Raw genomic sequence first — 19259 nt, 5'->3', positions numbered from 1 at the left:
AGCGTCCTCTTCCCAAGAGACTGAGCTCCCCAGTTACCATCTCCTGTACCCTCAGGTGCCAGCCTCAGGAGAAATGTTGGTTGGTTTGAGCAGAGGAGGGTGGAGCAGGCCGTGAAGCTGGACTCAGCTTGTCCCCTGGAGTGTGGATCTCCACTGACCAGCTCACTGTGGTGCTAATAAATATCAAACCCTTCAACGGGAAAATAAATTATCCTCCCGCTGCTAGGCAAAACAGTCGTGATAAATTGTCGTTTTAGCCAACAGTGTTTAAAGTAAAATCAGTAAAGTGTGAGTAATGATGGCTGAGTCAAAAGTCTTGTATTAAACACAATGGTCTGATGAGGGCGGGGGCAGTGTTCAGAGAAAAGTGAATGCAAGTTTAACTAAAACAACTCTTGTTCAGAGTGGGGGAAAAAAGGACTTGGGATTTATTATCCTATTAGTTTTTTTTCTGTAGGAGCAGCTCTCAGGGTGTCCCGGGCATAAAGTCAAAATCTCCATTTACCAGAGATGTTTAGAAAACATGTTCTTAAAAGTGGGAACTACCAAGTTTTTGACTGGACATCAGAAATATGGTTGAATTCTTTCAGTTTAGTGAGGAATCCTGAGAGAGTTCTATGGTGTAGTTCTCAAAAGGGCTGTCTTGGAAGGATTTCTGGGTGAGGAAAATCTAGAGAATTCTGACTTAAACAAGGCAGGGTTGTTGGTTACTTATGTGACCCTTTTCCCAATACTTATACATCATACACACACACACACACACACACACACACACACACATATTATATGATGTATAATCAAAGCTCACTAATTCCAAGGAGAGTCAGAGAAGAACTGAAATGATGGGAAGTTGAGGATGATGTATTAAATTAACTGGCTTTAAAGTTCTAGAACCATGACAATATCAATAGATAATATTTCTCATCGGGAACTTAGTGTATTCTAGGCCCTCTGTGGATCATTTTTACATGAATTAAACATTAAATAACTTTCCTAGGGCCATATAGGTGGCAAGTTGGTATAGGCAGGATTCAAATTCAGGTCTGCCTATTTCCAAATCTGCATTCTTAACCACCATGTATAATGGCTTCTATGGTCAATCTATAAATTCTATATTCTGGCACAAAGGATAACTCAAAATAATTAAGCAGGTGTGCTAAACGGACATCATATGGGCTCATGTTTAATGATGACAGAACTTTCACTAGCAATATTAATAACTGTCACATTAACTGTTGGTCAGCAAATGTGCAAATAGTTAAGGTGTCAGATGCTTAAAAATGATTTATTTTCAAGGACACAATGCCCTTGTATTCTTAGTTATGTTATAGATATTATTAACTTTATTAGTTAAATATTTGAGGTAGATTAGTACTTATATATTATGAAAGAGCACTCATCCTTCCTCCCATCTAAAGTCATTCTCCCCTCTTTGCTACTCAGTGCATTCTCTTCAACTTTCTCAAAGGGGACTTTGTTCAATGGATCATCTCCTGTTTCTTCTTCATCTTAGCCTTTTCTCTCCATCCTGGTCTCTGAAGGCTGTGTCTTCTCTGCCACAGGAGGGGGCACATGATACAGGCTGGCTAATCAGAATATCTAGTTATCTATGGATATCGATGATTCCCAAGTGGCCATAGGTACCAAGCATGACCAGAGCTTTTTCATAGGGGTTTGCATAAATGCTAGCAGTGGGGGTAGGGAAAGGGAAAAGAAGGAAAGGGGAGGGAAGGGAAGGGAAATCTTTCTTTTAGATATGTGAGTTCTAAATCCTTGTAGGATTCAAGCTGATTATAGCTATCTGTAAATATATATGAATAAATCCTAATAACGAAGCCAAAGCAGAGGAAATCAAGGATGAGAGATGGAGAGAAGGAGCCCTGAAAATACTTGAACAGTGGCCCCCATGCCTTATGTTCCCTGAGCTCTTCATTTCTGATGATTGTAGGTGACAATTTAATTAGCTGTTATTCCAGATTACTATCCCTGTATTCTAATGGGATTTTCACAGACTTCATCCCAATGAGATCAGATTCCCAAACCTAAATTTCTTCCATTTCCTTGAGAGTCTGTGCAAATTACTTGTTGGTACCAATTTCTATACAAGTTCAGGTTCTTGGTTGCAAGAACTTTAGCAGGAATGAATTTATTGTTCAGATTCTTGGTTGCTAAATTTTGCAGAAATGCATTTTTTGAAAGAACTTTGGGTAGTTCATAGAATTGATTTAAAGCTAGAACACCAAATTAAACATTGGTAAGGACCATGGGAAACGTGGCAACAGAGAACATTCTAATTATCCTTGCATTATTATCACTTCAGTAAAAATCAAAGTCCTGGAGGGTAGCATCCTATTGTCAGAATCTAAGTCATTTGACTACTTCCATTTTTGTTAAGGAGTTTTGTGTTTATGTTCATAAGGGATATTGATGTATAGTCTTTTTATAATATCTTTACTTTTTGCTGTCAGGGTAACACTGGCTTCATAAAACGACTTGGGAAATGTTCTTTGCTCTTCTATTTTCTGAAATAGTTCATGTATAATTGATAATACTTCTTCCAAATATTTGCTACAATTTGCCAGTGAAGCTATCTGGGCTTGGACTTTTCTTTCTGGGAAGGCTTATAATTAACAAAATCCAATTATTTAAACAAATGGAGGACCATTCACACTTTCCATTTTTTCTCATACCAGTTTTGGTAATTAGTATTTTTTCAAGAAATTTGTCCATCACATCTAATTTTCCAAGTTAATATTTCTTTATTATCCTTTGAATATCTGTATGACCTCTAGTGATGTCACCCTTTTCCTGATTAATCTGTCTAAAGGTTTATCAATTACTAATCTTTTCAAGCAACCAGCCTTTGGTTTCATTGATATATCATTATTGTTTGTCTGTTTTTTATTTCATTAATTTCTTTTCTTATCTTTATTTTGTATACTTGGGTTTAATTCATTTTTTTTCCTATTTTTATGAGGTGGAAGTTTAAATAATTGATTTGAGACTTTTCTGATATAAGCACTTAATATTATGAATTTTCCTCCAAGGACTGCTTTCATTCATTCCACCATCTTTGATATGCTTTCATTTTTACCTAAAGATATTTTTTTTCTTGTGCCTTTTAAAAAACCACATCCATTATTTAGAAGTATGTGACTAATATCTAAGTATTGATGATTTTCCAAATACTATTTTGTTATCAATTTCTACTTTTATTCCTTTGTGTTCAAAGAGTATACATTACATAATATCAATTATTTTACATTTATCAACGTTTTTTTTTTTGACGTTCAGAATATGATCTAGTTTAGTGAATGTTCCTTGTGCACTAAAAGCATGTGTCTAAACCTGTTATTGGACAGAGATTATGTAAATATTAATTAGGTTGAGTTGGTTGATAACATTTTTTTTTTTTTACATTTTATATACCATTACTGATTTTCTGTCTACTTCTTTTATCAAGTTTTATCTCCCAATCCTGGGAGAGGATTGTTGAAATTTCCAGCTATAATTAGAGATTTGTCTATTTCTATTTTGAGTTCTATTAGTTTTTATTCCATGTATTTAGCAGTTCTGATATGAAGTATAGGCATTTATAATTATTATGCAGTCTTGATAATTTTATCTCTTTATCATTATAAAATATACATCTTTATCCACTGTAATATTTCTTGTCTTAAAGTCTTTGTCTGATATTAATATAGCCACTCTATAGTGTTTGCCTTATATCTCTTCTATCTTTTTATCTTTTTTTAAAACTATCTCTGTTTGCAGATGATATAGCCTTGAATATAGTCTACAAAAAATACTTTAGAACTAATAAGTAAATACAGAGAGACAGCAATATATAAGATACAAAATTCAGTTGTGTTTCTCTATATAAGCAATTAACAATCTAAAAATTAAATTAAGACTATGTTTCATTCATTATAGCATCACAAAGAATAAAATACATAGGAATTACTTTCACAAAATAAACACATGATTTGTATATTGAAAACAACAAAACATTGCTGAGAAAATTTAAGGAAGACTTAAATAAATGGAAAGACATTCTATGTTCATGTATTAGAAAGCTCAATAGTGCCTATGTGGCAGTTCTTCCCAAATTAATCTATATAGTCAATACAATTCTTTTTGAAATCCCAGAAGACTCTTGAAGAAGCTAACAAACTGATTCAAAAATCTGCATGGGAATTCAAAGGACCCAGAATACCCAAACAATTTTGGAAAGGAGAACAGAGTTGGAGGACTTAGGCTACCCAACTCCAAAACCCACTATAAATCTACAGTAATGAAGACAGTGTGGCATTGGCCCAAGTATAGATATATAGGCCAATAGAACAGAACAGAGTCCAGAAATAACTTTGTAGTCAGTTAAATTTTTTTTACAAATGTTCAAAGGCATTTAAATGGAGGATCGTATTTTCAATAAATGATGCTGGATATCCACATGTAATCATCATCACCATCATCATCATCATCATCATCATCCCCCCATACTCTACCTCACACCATATACAGAAATTAACACCAAATGGACCATATGTCTTTTTGCTTTTAATCTAGCTATGTCTTCAGATTTAAAATATTCATGCTTTCTAATACAATCTGACAATTTATGCCCTTTAAAAGAGCTAATTAGACCATTTACATTTAACATAATTATTGGTATGGTTAGGCTTAGATTTACCATCCTCCTCTTTCCTTTCTGTTCATTATTTTTGTTCTTTGCTTTTACTTTCTGGAAGATATTGCAGAATTTCAGTAGAATTTCTTCCTTAAGTGTTTGCTATAATTCACCAGTGAATCCATATAGTTTGATACTGTTTTAAAAGATTATTAATTATTGATTCAATTTCTTTAAAAGATTTATGTCTGTTCATAGTATTTATTTGTCCCATAAGATCAGCCATGATGATCCTTTTTTCATTTATGATATTAGTAATTTGTGTTTTCACTCTTTTTCCCTTAATCTTGCTAGAAACGGTTAATTGATTTTATTAATCTTTTCAAAGAACCAGATTTTGGTTTCATTGGTCTTCTTTACTGGTTTCTCGTTTTTTTTTTTTTTTTTAATGTCTATTTATTTATTTTGAGAGTGGAGGAGGGGCAGAGAGATGGAGAGAGAGAATCCCAAGAAGGCTCTGGGCTGTCAGTGCAGAGCCCAACACAGGGCTCATTCCCATGAACCTTGAGATCATGACCTGACCCGAAATCAAGAGTTGGATGCTTGACTTACTGAGCTACCCAGGTGCCCTGATTTCTTGTTTTTAATTTCATTGATTCTAATTTTTATTATTCATTTTCTTTTGCTATGGATTTAATTTGATTTTCATTTTCTAATTTCCTAAAGTGGAAACTTAGATTATCGATTTTAGATCTTTCTTCTTTTCTAGTGTATGCACTTAAGGCTACAAATTTCCTTCTAAGTACCCTTTCATTACATCCTGCAAGGTTTGATAAGTTGTGTTTTCATTTGTATTTATTTCAAAATGGTTTTTAATTTTTTTGAGACTTCTTCTTTGCCCCATGTGTTATTTGGAAGTGTGCTGTTTAATCTTGCACTTGGGAATTTTCTAGAGATATCTTTCTGTTATTTATTTCTAGTTTAATTCCATTGTGGTCTGAGAGCATTACTTATGTATGATTTCTATTCTTTTTAGTTTCTTAAGGTGTTTTTCATGACCTGGAGTGTGGTAAATGTTCCACGAGCTTAAAAAAATGTGTATTCTGCTGTTATTGGATGCACTATTCTACAGATATGAATTAGATGGCACTATTCAGTTCAACCATGTCCTTACTGATTTTTTTCTTGCAGGATTTGTCAATTACTGATAGATAGGTGTTGAAGACTCCAAGAATATGCATAATACTTGGATCTTTTTAATTTTCAAACTATTCTTCCATGTTCTGAAATTTTACTTTGAGAGGTTAATATTTGGTCTATAAAATTTATCTTGTTCAGAACTTGATAGAATATTTTAACATGAGTATTTTTCTTCAGTTTGTAGAATTTTAACTACTGTTTCATGAGATAGTGCCTATTCCCTATTGCCTAATTTTTCTAGTGACATTAGAAATTTTGAACATATTCTTCATATTTCAACCCTCTCCACCAAAAATAAAACAAAACCCACTTGCTCCTCATCTGTGCCAGCAAATATATTGCATTTTTATTTTCATAATTTTTTCTCACACCTCAAAGTGGCATTTTTGTTTCAAAATCATCTTTTCCTGTTTCATATATGTAATACCCATCTTAATGACTGTGATGTTCCTAATTGTGCTGAAATTATACATTTTACTCTATCATCCTATTAATTATCCCTCTCCATGCCTCAATTTCCTCATCTTTAATAGGAAGTAATTATAAATAGCACCACTTTCATACATTTTTGTGAGGATTAAATGAGACAATGCCTGAAAAGACCTCAGAACAACTCGAGTTTCTCTGACTGGCAGAACATGTCCTCTCTTTACAGAGATCTACTGAGAGACAAGGCCGAATAGTTACAAGGGCTGTGCTCCACAGCTTTCAGTGACAGTTGGGGACTGATGAGGTTTCCTGCTGGGCAGGTACCCAGGTTGCATCTTTTCTGGTCTAGGACACTTTTTGTTCTTTCCATGCAAACCTAGCCATGTGTGGTATTGTTCAATCCCTCTGGTCTAAATATGGCTATTATCAGGAGACATTCTTTTTGCTACTAACTGGTCCTGGATGTTGAGGGAAATTAGGGAAGATATGCCAAGGTCAACTAGCCTTCTTCTGTCATGCCAATACCTCCAACCAATTCTATAGTCAGTTGTTCCATGCCTCTTCTTGATCTTGCCTTTCCCCCAAGTGTGAACCATATTGTTTTTCCCACCTTTGACTTAATCTTCTCCTGAGGATTCCCACACATATTCCAAGTGATCTTTTCTCTGTGTAATAAATCCCATCTGTCTTTCAAGGAGGCCTCACTGATAATTTTCCCTTTTACTTTTGAGTACAATTACATATTCAGAATATCAGTTATTTATGGTAGTGTGTAATAGACCACCTCAACACTTAGTAGCTTAAAACATAAACACTTACTTGGTTCATGGGTCAACAATTTGGGCTGGCCCAGCTGGGTGGTTGGGCTTATTGTAGCTGACTGAGCTTGCTCAGGCATTTGTTGGCAGCAGCCTAGTCAGCTGGGACTGGCTGTCTGGTCCAAGATGTTTCAGCTGTGATGGCTTGTCTTTGCTTTACGTGGTGTCCTGTCATCCAGCTAGGCTGGGCTTGCTCACATGGCAGCAGCAGGGGTTCCAAGAGCAAGAGTGGAAGCATGCATATAAGGCATCTTGAGACCCAGACTCATAACTTGCACTGTGTGACTTCTACTATGTTCTATTGGCCAAAGCAAGTTTCAAAGCAAGCCCAGGCTCAAAGGGTGGAGAAAGATGCTCCACTAACTGCAAAGAGCTGTGGCTTATACTATCTACTATATTTTGTTATATAAAATTTTTCTTGTCTATAACTTTCAGTTTTCTTTATCCTGCTAGTGGTGGTGGTGTGGGGAGCTTTTAAAATACTTCTCTATGTATTCAGTTCCTCATTTTCTATTTAACCCTTTAATTCCATCTGTAGTTTATTTTAGTATATGCTGTAAGACATTAATAGATTTCCCTGTAAAATGTCTATATATCTGAATTTCAAATCATTAAAAATTATTTTATAATTATTTTGGAGAGTTTACTTTATCACATATGGAGTTTTTATGGATAACTGAGTCTATTTCTGGACTCTTGTTTCATTGGATGCTTTTTATTTTGCTTAAGTATGCCTCCATTTTAATTCCCATCTCTTTATGATAGGTTTTAATGACTAATAGAAGTAACTACCCTTATTGCTTTTTTTCCCCAGAACTTTTGTCATTCTCATATGTTTATTTTTTTCTTGTAAACTGTTGGCATTTTCTCAAATTCCATCCTGATACTCCATTCAATTACAAAACATTATAGGCAGAAAAGCCATTTTTTGCAATTTTTAAAAATATTGTATACTTGGTGATAAATTTCTCTATCTAAAATTAAAAATACATTAATATTTACACCTTTAAAGTAACTCCAAACTTCTCTCAGGTAACTCCTATGTTGTTGTTTCCTTCCCACTGTTAAGTGGGATCTGCACCTATGTTTTTCTAAAACTGATGGATTGAAGGAGCAATATTGACTTCAGAATTTATTTTGAACTTTACTCCTTTACCTGAGTTTTTTATGACTTCTAGTGGGTTTTCTCATGATTTTTTTGACTCCATAACTGTTTGAGCCAATTCTTTCTTTCTTTCTTTTTTTTTTTTTGGTCTGAGCTAATTCTTATAATAAATTTCCTTTTATACATATCCATATATATCCCATTGATTCTCTCTGGAGAACCCTAATACATGTATATAATTACATCATCTTCAACTATTATTTTGTCTCTTTCTAATACATATTCATTTTAGTTGTCTAATATTTTTGCATTAGTAAAAGTCAATACAATATTAAAATTAAAATCAAAATGGTAGTGCTGGGCTTCTTTGCTTTGTTTTTGAATTTGAATACATTATTGAGAATAAAACTGGCCAATTTTAGCATCTGCTTGAAAAAGTGAATTTTATTTGAAAGAATTTTGATGTGGTTATTTTATTGGATTTTTAAGTAATGAGTCATAATTGCATAATAAGTATTTGGTTGTGATGTTCTTCTCTTCTAAATGTTTGCTGAATTATATTTGACAGTTAAAATACTAGTTAAAATCTATATTTTTTATATATTTATAAAAATGAAAATCACTAAGTATAATGTGTTTTTTGTTAATTCCTTTTAACACTTGTTTTTCTGTCTGTATGTAGTTTTTGGTTATAGGTTATTAAATGAACACAAATCTTCTAATATTATGTCTTTAACTTATATCTGCTATCATAACATAATGATCTCCTTTTGTTTCCCAAGAGTTTATTAATGATGTTTGCTCATATTATATTATAAGCTCTTCAGTGTCTTTGTGCTTTTTTGTACATCTCTAAATTCATCATGGATTTAAATAATCAAATAGCATATCCTTTTGTAAGTGAATTAAGTAATTTTATGGTTTTTATTTTATTTGTTCTGTCCTCTGTTTTCCTAATTCATGTTTGATAAAGTAAGACTTCCATGTTTCTTCCTTTATATTACATTATGAATTCTGATGAATGGACTGTAATGTTTTCTTTTTCATATTAGAATATTTTAAAACTTAAAGTGTTGTACTTATCATTACTTATGATTAATTTAAAACAGGCTATAAACATTCTTAATTGCAGTAGTGATTAATTTATTACTATAAAATCAGTCACAATTACTTTGGCAAATGTTTAGTATTCTAATCATTAATTTAGATCTGTACATTTAAACACAATTACTTTGGTCTCTCCTCTGTGGAAGGTAAGACATTTTTGTGCTTCATGACTCCCCCTTTAGTCTATTTGTCATTTGCTTAACCTATGGTTCTTATGTCTTCATTATTTTTGATTTATTTTGTTCTACTTTTGTTTAAACAATTAGTCCAATTAGCTAGATTGTCTCAGCAAAATCACTCTCCTTTCATTTTTTTTTCCTTTACATATTCACTCTTGTCCTATCAGTACTGACTCACTACCTTTTCCTATTAACATTTTCTTATTTTTTAAAAAAAATTTTAAAAAGCTTACTTATTTATTTTTGAGAGAGGGAGACAGAGAGAGTGAGCTGGGGGCAGGGAGTGCAGAAGGAGAGAGAACAAGAGAATCCCAAGCAGGCTCCACACTGTCAGCACGAAGCCCGATGTGGGGCTCGAACTCACAAACTGTGAGACCATGACTTGAGCTGAAACCAAGAGTCAGACATTTAACTGACTAAGCCACCCAGGCAGCCCACATTTTCTCATTTTTAAAAAGAAAAAAAAAAAAAAGAGAGGGTTGGCTTTACTGGATACCATATGTTATTTTCTGCATTAACTTTCTCATTCAAAGACATCTTCTTATACCTCTACCCAGGGGTTTGGTGAGCTGGTTAACACCCCATGTGATCTCTGCAGATGGGGTGTTAGCATTCAATAGGTTTTCTAGAAGATTGCCTCAAGGGTCATAATTCAATCAATGGGCTCTGGGCCTGTCAACTGACTGAAATCTGAAAACTGGGTTTTTTACTGTGGTGGCTATCCTTAGCCTTCAACTCGTCAACCCTTGACTTTTTCTGAAATTTACAAATTGAGCCATACCTTGGTAGTTCTCCATTTATCTTGCCCCCAGGAACACCATGATCTATTTTCTATTACCAGATCCCTGTGGGTTAAGTCATTATGATAATTCGCCTTACCTCTGATGTGTGCATCCTCCTTTCCTGATTCATGCTTTTAGAATCCCATCATACTCAGCGATACTAAGTATCATTAATCTCATACCATTATATTGGCTTACAGAGAACAGACAGTCCCTAATTTCTCAATTATGCCAATGCTGCTCTTACCAACAAATTCCTTAATGGTTTACGTAGTGAACTGAATGTTCTCTGGGTCTTGCCAGGAATACAGTGAGGTAGAGGTCTCAGGTAACTCAGATTACATAAGCATAGTTGATTTTTTTTAATAGCCTTATGGAGATTTAATTCACCAACAAAGTATACAATTAAATGGCTTTTAGTATAGTAACATAGTATTCTAATAGCAGTTCATCAACACAAATTTAGAACATTTTATTTGCCTCCACTAACACCCTGCATTCTTTAGCCATTACTCTCCAATCTTCTCAATGCCTCTATTCCTAGGTAACTGCTAATTTGCTATTTCTATAGATTTGCATATTCTTAGACATTTTGTATAAATGGAATCATATAATATGTGGATCTTTGTAACTGACTTCTTTTCACTTTGCATAATATTTCCAAGGTTAATTCATGTTGTAGAATGAATCACTACTTCATATCTTTTTTATTGTTGAATAATACTGCACTTTATTTATTCATTGATGGATATTTGGGTTGTTTCCACCTTTTGGCTATTATTAATAATGCTACTGTTAACTTTCATATGCAAGTTTTCATGTTTGTATGTTTACATTTTGCTTAGACATATACCTAGGAGTGGAATTGCTGGGTTACATGGTAACTCTGTCAGACCATTTTCCAAAGTGGCAGCACCATTTTGCATTTGCACCAGTGGTGTATGAGGGCTCCAGTGTCTCCATATCCTCAGCAACACTTGTTATTATCTGTCTTTTTATTATAGTCGTCCTGGTGAGTGTAAAGTAGAATATCATTTTGACATTGGTTTTCCTTTTCCTGATGGATAATGATGTTGAGCATCTTTTCAGGGTGCTTACTGACCATTTGTATATCTTCTTTGGAGAACTGTATATTCAAATCCAGTTTTTAAGTTAGGTTAATTTTTTTTCTTTCCATTATTAAGTTGTAATAGGTCTTTGAATATTCTAGATACAAGTCCCTTATCAGATATATAATCTGTAAAAATTTCTCTCATTCTTTGGATTATCTTCTCAGTTTCTTGATGAAATTGTTCTTTGAAGCACAATTTAAAAAAAATGTTTTATAATGTCCCATTTATCTATTTTTCTTCTGATGCCTGTGCTTTTGGTGTCACATCTAAGAAGTCATTGGCTAATCCAAGGCCACAAAGATTTACACTTATGTTTTCTTCTAACAATTTTACACTTTCAGCTCTTATGTTTGGTCTTTGACCTATTTTGAGTTAATTTTTATATATGATATGAAGTAAGGGTTCAACTTCATTTTTTTTGCATGTGAAAATCTAGTAGTTCCAGCATCATTTGTTGAAAAGATTATTCTTTTTCCCTATTTCAACAAGGCAACCTTGTTGAAAATAAATGGACTGTAAATACTTAATGCATTCTTACATCTCACCTCTCTCAGACATCTGAATTCTTTCTCTGTACCAATGTTAAAGAAAAAATTATTCAGACACTGGTTAAAATGGTTAGGAAGACTTGTTTAGGACTACTGCAATAGGAGTGCTGCAGTAGGGAAAAGAGATCAGGCCAATTCCAAATACAGCAAAGACAGCTGAGAATTTGTAGTCAACAAGCAGAAGGAAGTGGATCTCTTGCACTACAAAGGGGAGACACTGGGGGTAAGGAGATTCTTGCTGAAGGCAGGCAATGGTGATCAAATATCAAGGGTGGAGAATGAGGAATTTGATCAGATATCATAAGTGATCAGATATCAAGGGTTGGGGAGGATGCTTGTGAAACTGAGTTAGCAGGATTTTTGCTAAAATTGGATTTTATAAGGACAGACACAGAAACCCAAAGTTGAAGACTAGTTGATAAAAGGGCTTAGAGGAGCCTGCCTCAAGTTTTGTCAAGGAGAGAGTCTTTGTTTCCACACCAAAGAAATCTTACCATGTTACCTACCTCACGTACCTAGGCCATTATCATAGCTGAGTTTCAAGTAACCTCCCCTGCAAAGTATCAGGGCCAGCTCTATGTATCCTTGTCAAACATTCACTTTTGAATCCTGGGTCAAAAGTGAATGCCCTCTAGGGGCACCTGAGTGGCTCAGTGGGTTGAGCGTCTGACTTCAGCTCAGGTCATGATCTCACAGTTCATGGGTTCAAGCCCCACGTCTGGCTCTGTGCTGACAGCTCAGAGCCTGGAGGCTGCTTCAGATTCTATGTGTCTCTCTCTCTCTGCCCCTCTCCCACTTGTGCACACACGTTCTCTCTCTCAAAAATAAATAAATAAACATTAAAAAAAGTGACTTCCCTCTCTTAGTGAATTCTTAACTATTAAGTTTTATAGTTTACTCCCAAATCCAACACTTCCCAAATCTACCCCAAACATACTCTCTATTTTCTTGCCATCCATATTAGGCAGGTTCTGCATTTCTTTTGGTGTATAAGACATTTCATCCTTCAGGGATTATATTATCCCTCTTAGATTATTCTGAGGCCCCTTATTAACAGTTGGAAAGAAATGAAGAGTGGTGGAGGCAAGTATCACTTGGAGCGCATCTGCTTCAGCTGAGCTCATTGTCTGATATTCAGGCAAGGGAAACTTTCTCCTCTGACAAGGAGGAAGCCACTTTTGCTGGCCTGGAGGGCAGGGGATATGAGGGTTTGAAGATTCTCAGTCTTGTCCATCCTAATATCCCTATTCCATATTTAAGGGGACCATATTTCCTTTCAGGACCCTCACTTTGACCTTAAGGACCTTTCAAGGCTACATATCCAGTCTCCATTGCAGTTCTGCTGTTCTTACAATCAGATCCTGGGCATAATATTCAGTACAGTCTGCCTGGCAACTGAAAGAGATGAAAGTCTCTTTAAAGAAGCCATAAAGGTCTGGGGGGTGCCTGAGTGGCTCAGTTGGTTAAGGGTCTGACTCTTGATCTCAGCTCAGGTCATGATCTCACGGTTCCTTCTTAAGATTGAGCCCCATGTGGAGTCCCAAGTGGTACCCCACGCTGTCTTCTCTCTCTGCCCTTCCTCCGCCCTCCCTCTCCCTCTCTCACAAATATTCTTAAAAAAAAAAAAAAGCCATAAAGGTCTTCTGGCTTTCAATGGATGTTCTAAACTTATCGATTTATGTTTTCAAAATTTCCAATATAATCACAAGAAGTCAGACCTGCACCAATCCATTATTCTCATAGCTCACATATTATTCAAGTGCCACAGTACTGAATAACTCAATGTCTTACCTTCTATTTTCATCTCATCCCAACTAAACACAGGTGAAATCCCTAGTACTTGTGATGCCATTGCAAGCTAAAGGTTGTAACCACCCCATAACCACCAGCAGTGATGTCTCTTGTGCTTTCAGGCCACTGAGTAATCCACCACCAGAATCTAGTCTTGAGAGTCTGCTTTCTAGGGTCACTCTTAGTACCCTCTGTTTTAACTAGGTTCATCTGGATGCAGAACCCAAAATAAAGGCCTACGTGCTACTACTTTATTAGGGAGTGAAACTCCTGGGGGAATGGAAGTAGTTGGGAAAGGAGTAAGTGAAAATATGAAGGTACATCACCATCTGGATAACGCTTGACATCAAGTGCAACTGACTGTTCAATCTTATGAGATCATCTTTTGAGGTTGTACGAACCTCAGCATAGTCCATCTGGGAAGATCATTAAATCTCCTATTGTCAAATTATTGCCCCAAGGGCACTAACTTCACCACACTCTGGTTTGGACATGCATGGGGTATGTCTAGATACAAAATGGGTCCGTGGCATCTTGTGCCTCAGCAACAGGGATACCTGAGGCTAGATGTGAGAAGCCGGTAACATGGAAATGGGAAAAAGGGGCTTTGGGTTTGTGTTTTTGTGAAATTTTTATGGTAGAAATGGAGTGGCGTCCATGTAGAGACATTGATGAAGATATTGGGGTAAAACAAATGGTCAAGGGTCAAGATATAGGTGAAGCAGAGAGGAAATGAGGTCATGAATATGATGTGGAGTTATAATACCCATCTAGTCAATATGCAACCAATGTATTTGTGTCAAAAGAATATAACTTAAGTTGCCATTACGAAGCAAACCACAGTAAGATCTGTGACTGGCATACAGATGAAAAATATATGGGGTGAACTAAAAAAGGCTAACATTTCAACAGCATTTCTTCTTGAACATGAATGAACCAAGTGATTCTGCTATAAAATGTGACCTTATATTAGAACAACAAAATATGCCCAGCCTCTTTCACCCATTTATATTACTCCTCTGGGCCCGTGAAGTACTTGTGTTTTTGACTACTGTAAAAAGGAATAATAATAGCATATACCATTTACTGAAGCTTACCATGTTCTGGGTGTTTTATGTAACTTATTTATTTAATCCTCTGAATAGCCTTAAAAATAACATATTGCTTCTGTTTTAAAGAAAAGGAAACTGAGGCATTGACAAGTGACTTTAACTTGCCCTAATTACACAGCTAATGATGGCAGAGCAGGAAGAAAATCCAGAAACATCTGGTCCATGAAGCATATCTACTAAGCAGCTACTGTGTGTGTTGAGGGATAGATAGTACATTGTATTAGTCAGGATTTTCCAAAGAAACAGAACCAACTAATATTATATTATATTATATTATATTATATTATATTATATTATGTATATTATATTGTGTATATTATATTGTGTATATTATATTGTGTATATTATATTGTGTATATTATATTATATTATATTATATTATATTATATTATTGTATATTATATTATATTCACAAACACAGATTTATCATAAGGAATTGGTTCATGAATTATGGGGGCTGGTAAGTCCCATGATTGGCAAGGTAAGTCAGCAAGCTAGAGGCTTAGCAGAGCTAATGGTGTAAACTATTATCTGAAGATTGGCAGTCTTGAGGAGAAGAGCCAATGTTTCAGTCTGAGTCGGAAGGCAGAAAGAAAAGTCAATGCTCCAGTCAAACCCCATCAGGCAGAAAAATTCTTACCTACTCAGGGGAGTAAAATTTTTGTTTGATTCAAGATTTCAACTGATTGAATGAGGCCCACTGGAAAAGCAATCTGCTTTACTTAGTCTACTGATTCAAATATTAATCTCAGCCAGAAACACCATCGCAGATACACCCAGAATAACGTTTGACCAAATAATCTGGGCACCTTGTGGCCCAGTTAACTAGACATAAAATTAACCATCAGACACACTTTGCCTTACTCAGGCTCTTGTCTGCCTGTGACTCCTATTTTGTAGTTGAGATATGGCCAGGGGAAGTGGTGGAGATGAAATGATTTTCCCACAGTCACTCTGCTGGTTGCCAGAAGGTCTGAGCTCCACACTCAGCACTCCTGGGAGCCAATGCCGGAGTCATTTCTCCTGCATGCTTCTTTCAACAAGAAAATTTCTGTTCTATGATGAGGGGTTGTCAAGGAGAAGAAGATGGGGATGTGTGTTCAGCCTTGTTTGGGGAAGATTAATTAGCAGGGAGTATGGAATGGATTTGAGTTTTGTCAAGGGTAGTAGACAGCTGGGAGACTAATGTTCATTCTAGAGCTTCATTTAACCATGGGTGAATTTCATTGTTGAGACTTTGAAGCATAATCCTAGGGTGAAATATTGTATTAAGCCTCTTCTCAATTTACTAACAAAATGGATCTTAAATAATTTTTCTTTTGTAGTAAATATATCCTGTATTTCTACAGTGAGTTTGTTTAATTTAGATAAGTTATATTTCATTATTGAATTGCTTTCATTTTTCTCCTCCAAACACTTAAGATTAAATATACATATTACCATTTACTTCTAACACATTGGAAAATTTATTAAAATCCATACTCAAATATATATTGGTACTTCATGTTAAAGGCAGTAGAACACAGAGCTGGACTCCGGAGACTGATTTCCCTGATTCAAATCCTAGCTCTGCCACCTACCAGCTGTGTGACTTTGGGCAAATTATTTAACCTCTCTGTGGCCCAGTATTTTCATCCATAAGTGGGTTGTATTAATAGCACTTAGAACAGTGCCTGGCACATATTAAAGTATCTAAGGGTTAATAATTTTTATCATCATTATATGATAGGCATTATTTTAGGTATCAGTGAGACAGTAGCAACTAAAATAAATGAAGTCTTTCTGTCCTTCACTTTTGTGAAACTCACATTCTATCAGAGATGACAGTGCTTATCGTTTATCCAAAAAACCAATTTTAGTTTAAAATATTATTTTTGCAATTGATTAAACACACATGGCATGTAAAAACAAAACATATCTAACCTCAGTAGCAATGAAAAAAATCTAAAACAATTGAACGTTGTTTGCTTATCAATTTGGCAAAGAGGAAAGAGTATCACTGAGGTGAGATTTTGGGGAAAGAGGCGACAGCACATTGTTGAGTACCACGACTTTTCTAGAGGGTGACCTCAATTGCCTCTATTTCCCTCATACCCCACACCCAACCATCTGCGAGTCCTGTCGTCTTAACTTTGAGATGCATTCAGAAGCACCCTCTCCCTCAGGGCAAGCCACCCTCATCTCTTGTCTGGACTATTGTAACAGACACCTAACCGAACCCTTGCTTCCCATCGTCCATTCTCCATCCAGCAGCCAGCCGTGTTCTGGTCGCTGCCCAAATGCCATGTACTCAGAGAGGCCTCCTGACCGTCCTCTGTAACACGTCAGGCCCTATCACTGCACACTTGCCTTTTGTTTCTTTTTCTTTAACCCACTTAGTACTCTCTGAACTCACATCATGAATTTAATTTTTCACTAGTGAATTGTAACCAGAGTTGCCTGTTTTAGAAATGTTAGCATTGAAGTTCCCTGTCAGCTAGCTAGGATTCTGGTGGGTATTATGGACTAAATGTTTTTGTCCCCCCAAAATTCATGTTAAGAACTGAACCCCAGGGACACCTGGGTGGCTCAGTCAGTTCAGCATCCAGACTCTTGATTTCTGCTCAGGTCATGGTCTCACAGTTCATGGGTATGAGCCTTGCATCAGGCTCTACACTTACAGTGTGGAGCCTACTTGGGATTCTCTCTTTCTCTCTCTCTGTTGCTCTCCCCTCCCTTTCAAAATGAATAAATAAACATTAAAAAAAAAGAACTAAACCCCAGGTGATGATATTGGGAAGTGAGGCTTTGGGAGGTGATTAGGTCATGAGGGTGAGCCATCCATGACCCACGAAGTGGACCTCACTATACTGAATCTGCTGGCACCTTGATCTCAGACTTTTCAGCCTCCAGAAAGAACTCTGAGAAATAAATGTTTGTTGGTTAAGCCACCTGTCTAAGGTATTTTTGTTTTAGTAGCCTGAACAGACTAAGATAGTGGGTTTTAGGCAAATTAATGGGTTGCCCCACATAATCCACTATATCTCACAGTGTTAAGACTCTTCTCTGAACAAGGAAAGAGCTGGGCAGGAAGTAGGCATTTTACTAAGGTAATTAAAAAATGCATGGAGAAGAAAAATGCATGGAGTATCATGCTGTGTAGGAACAGAAGAGGGAAGGAATGAATATTAAACTCATCATGAATTAGCCCAAGTAGACAGATGTTGAATCAACTTACAATAAAACCACATTTCTTTCTTTACTTCCCCCAATCCACTCTTAGGTTAATCTGCAAGTTTTGGCCAGGATCCCAGGGGATTCTTGTGAAGAATAAATTTTGCTTCAGTTTAAATTTGCTCTGTTGATGGCACAGAGTGATATTACCTTGGAAGTAGCTATAAACTCTGGACAAATTTGTAAAATTTGTAAAACTTGCGGCAAGTATGAGTGATTGCTGATGCCATTTCTTATTAGATGATCTCACGGTGGCATAAAGTAGTTTCATTTTAACAGAAATCTGTAAGCATCTATACTTTAAAAATAAATTTATGCAATATTATGGCATAATTTCTTGTGCATTTTCTGTACATGGACTATAAGCATGAATTGTTTTCTTAAAGAACAGATTATGTCATTTTGTAACAGGACTCACCCTTGAAATAAACATCCTTAGGTGCTTTTCATTATTCTGTGCATGTAATGATATGGAAGGAATCTAAATTTCCCAATTTGAATGCAGTTTATGGAGCTGCAACTACCTCGGGGAGGGGGTCTCATGTTTTTGGGGCAATAACTGGCATAAGGAACCCCAGTGTTATGAGTTGTAGAAATGAACAACATTCAAGAAAAAAGCAGTATACATATCTCCTTACTGTTCTGCTTCTGACAGAAACAAGGAAAGAACTAGAGTTCTCTCTCTCTTACTACAATTAGTTTTGCTTGAAAATGCCTAGCAATGGGGAGAAGGGCTGCAAAATCCACGAACAACAGGTCACAAGTGAATTGAAAAGAGCCTCAAAGGGGGTATAGCTAACAGCTGATAGGTAGCCACCACATGAAAAAGATCAACTTTAGGAAAGAGAAGTCTGCAATGAATTTCATTTTCTTTCTTTAGAGATATTCTGAACTTTTGGAAAAAGGTCTAATAGAGAAAGAAAGCATAGATCTTCCAAGAAGGTCTGGCTCCTGGGATAACAGATGAAATCCTCTTCGTATAGCGCCCTTGGCATACTTGGCTTCTCTCATGCCCAGGAGCGTCAGGAAGATTGAAGCTTTTCTCAGAGGTAGAAGCCTCCCTTGGGGCAGCCTCTACCTGAGGGGGGACCTGGCTAGGGCTCTGTTTGCTGACTCGGAGTGGTCTGGCATTGGCTGTCCCTGCTGCGCAAATGTTCCTTTCAGGATTCAGCTCACTGAGTCCCAGAATACACACGGATACACACAAAATCCCTCATTTTTCATGGCTGTGGA

This window comes from Panthera leo, chromosome F2, assembly GCF_018350215.1.
Source record: "Panthera leo isolate Ple1 chromosome F2, P.leo_Ple1_pat1.1, whole genome shotgun sequence".
Classification (NCBI taxonomy): Eukaryota; Metazoa; Chordata; class Mammalia; order Carnivora; family Felidae; genus Panthera; species Panthera leo.
Note: the sequence above shows the minus strand (reverse complement) of the source record.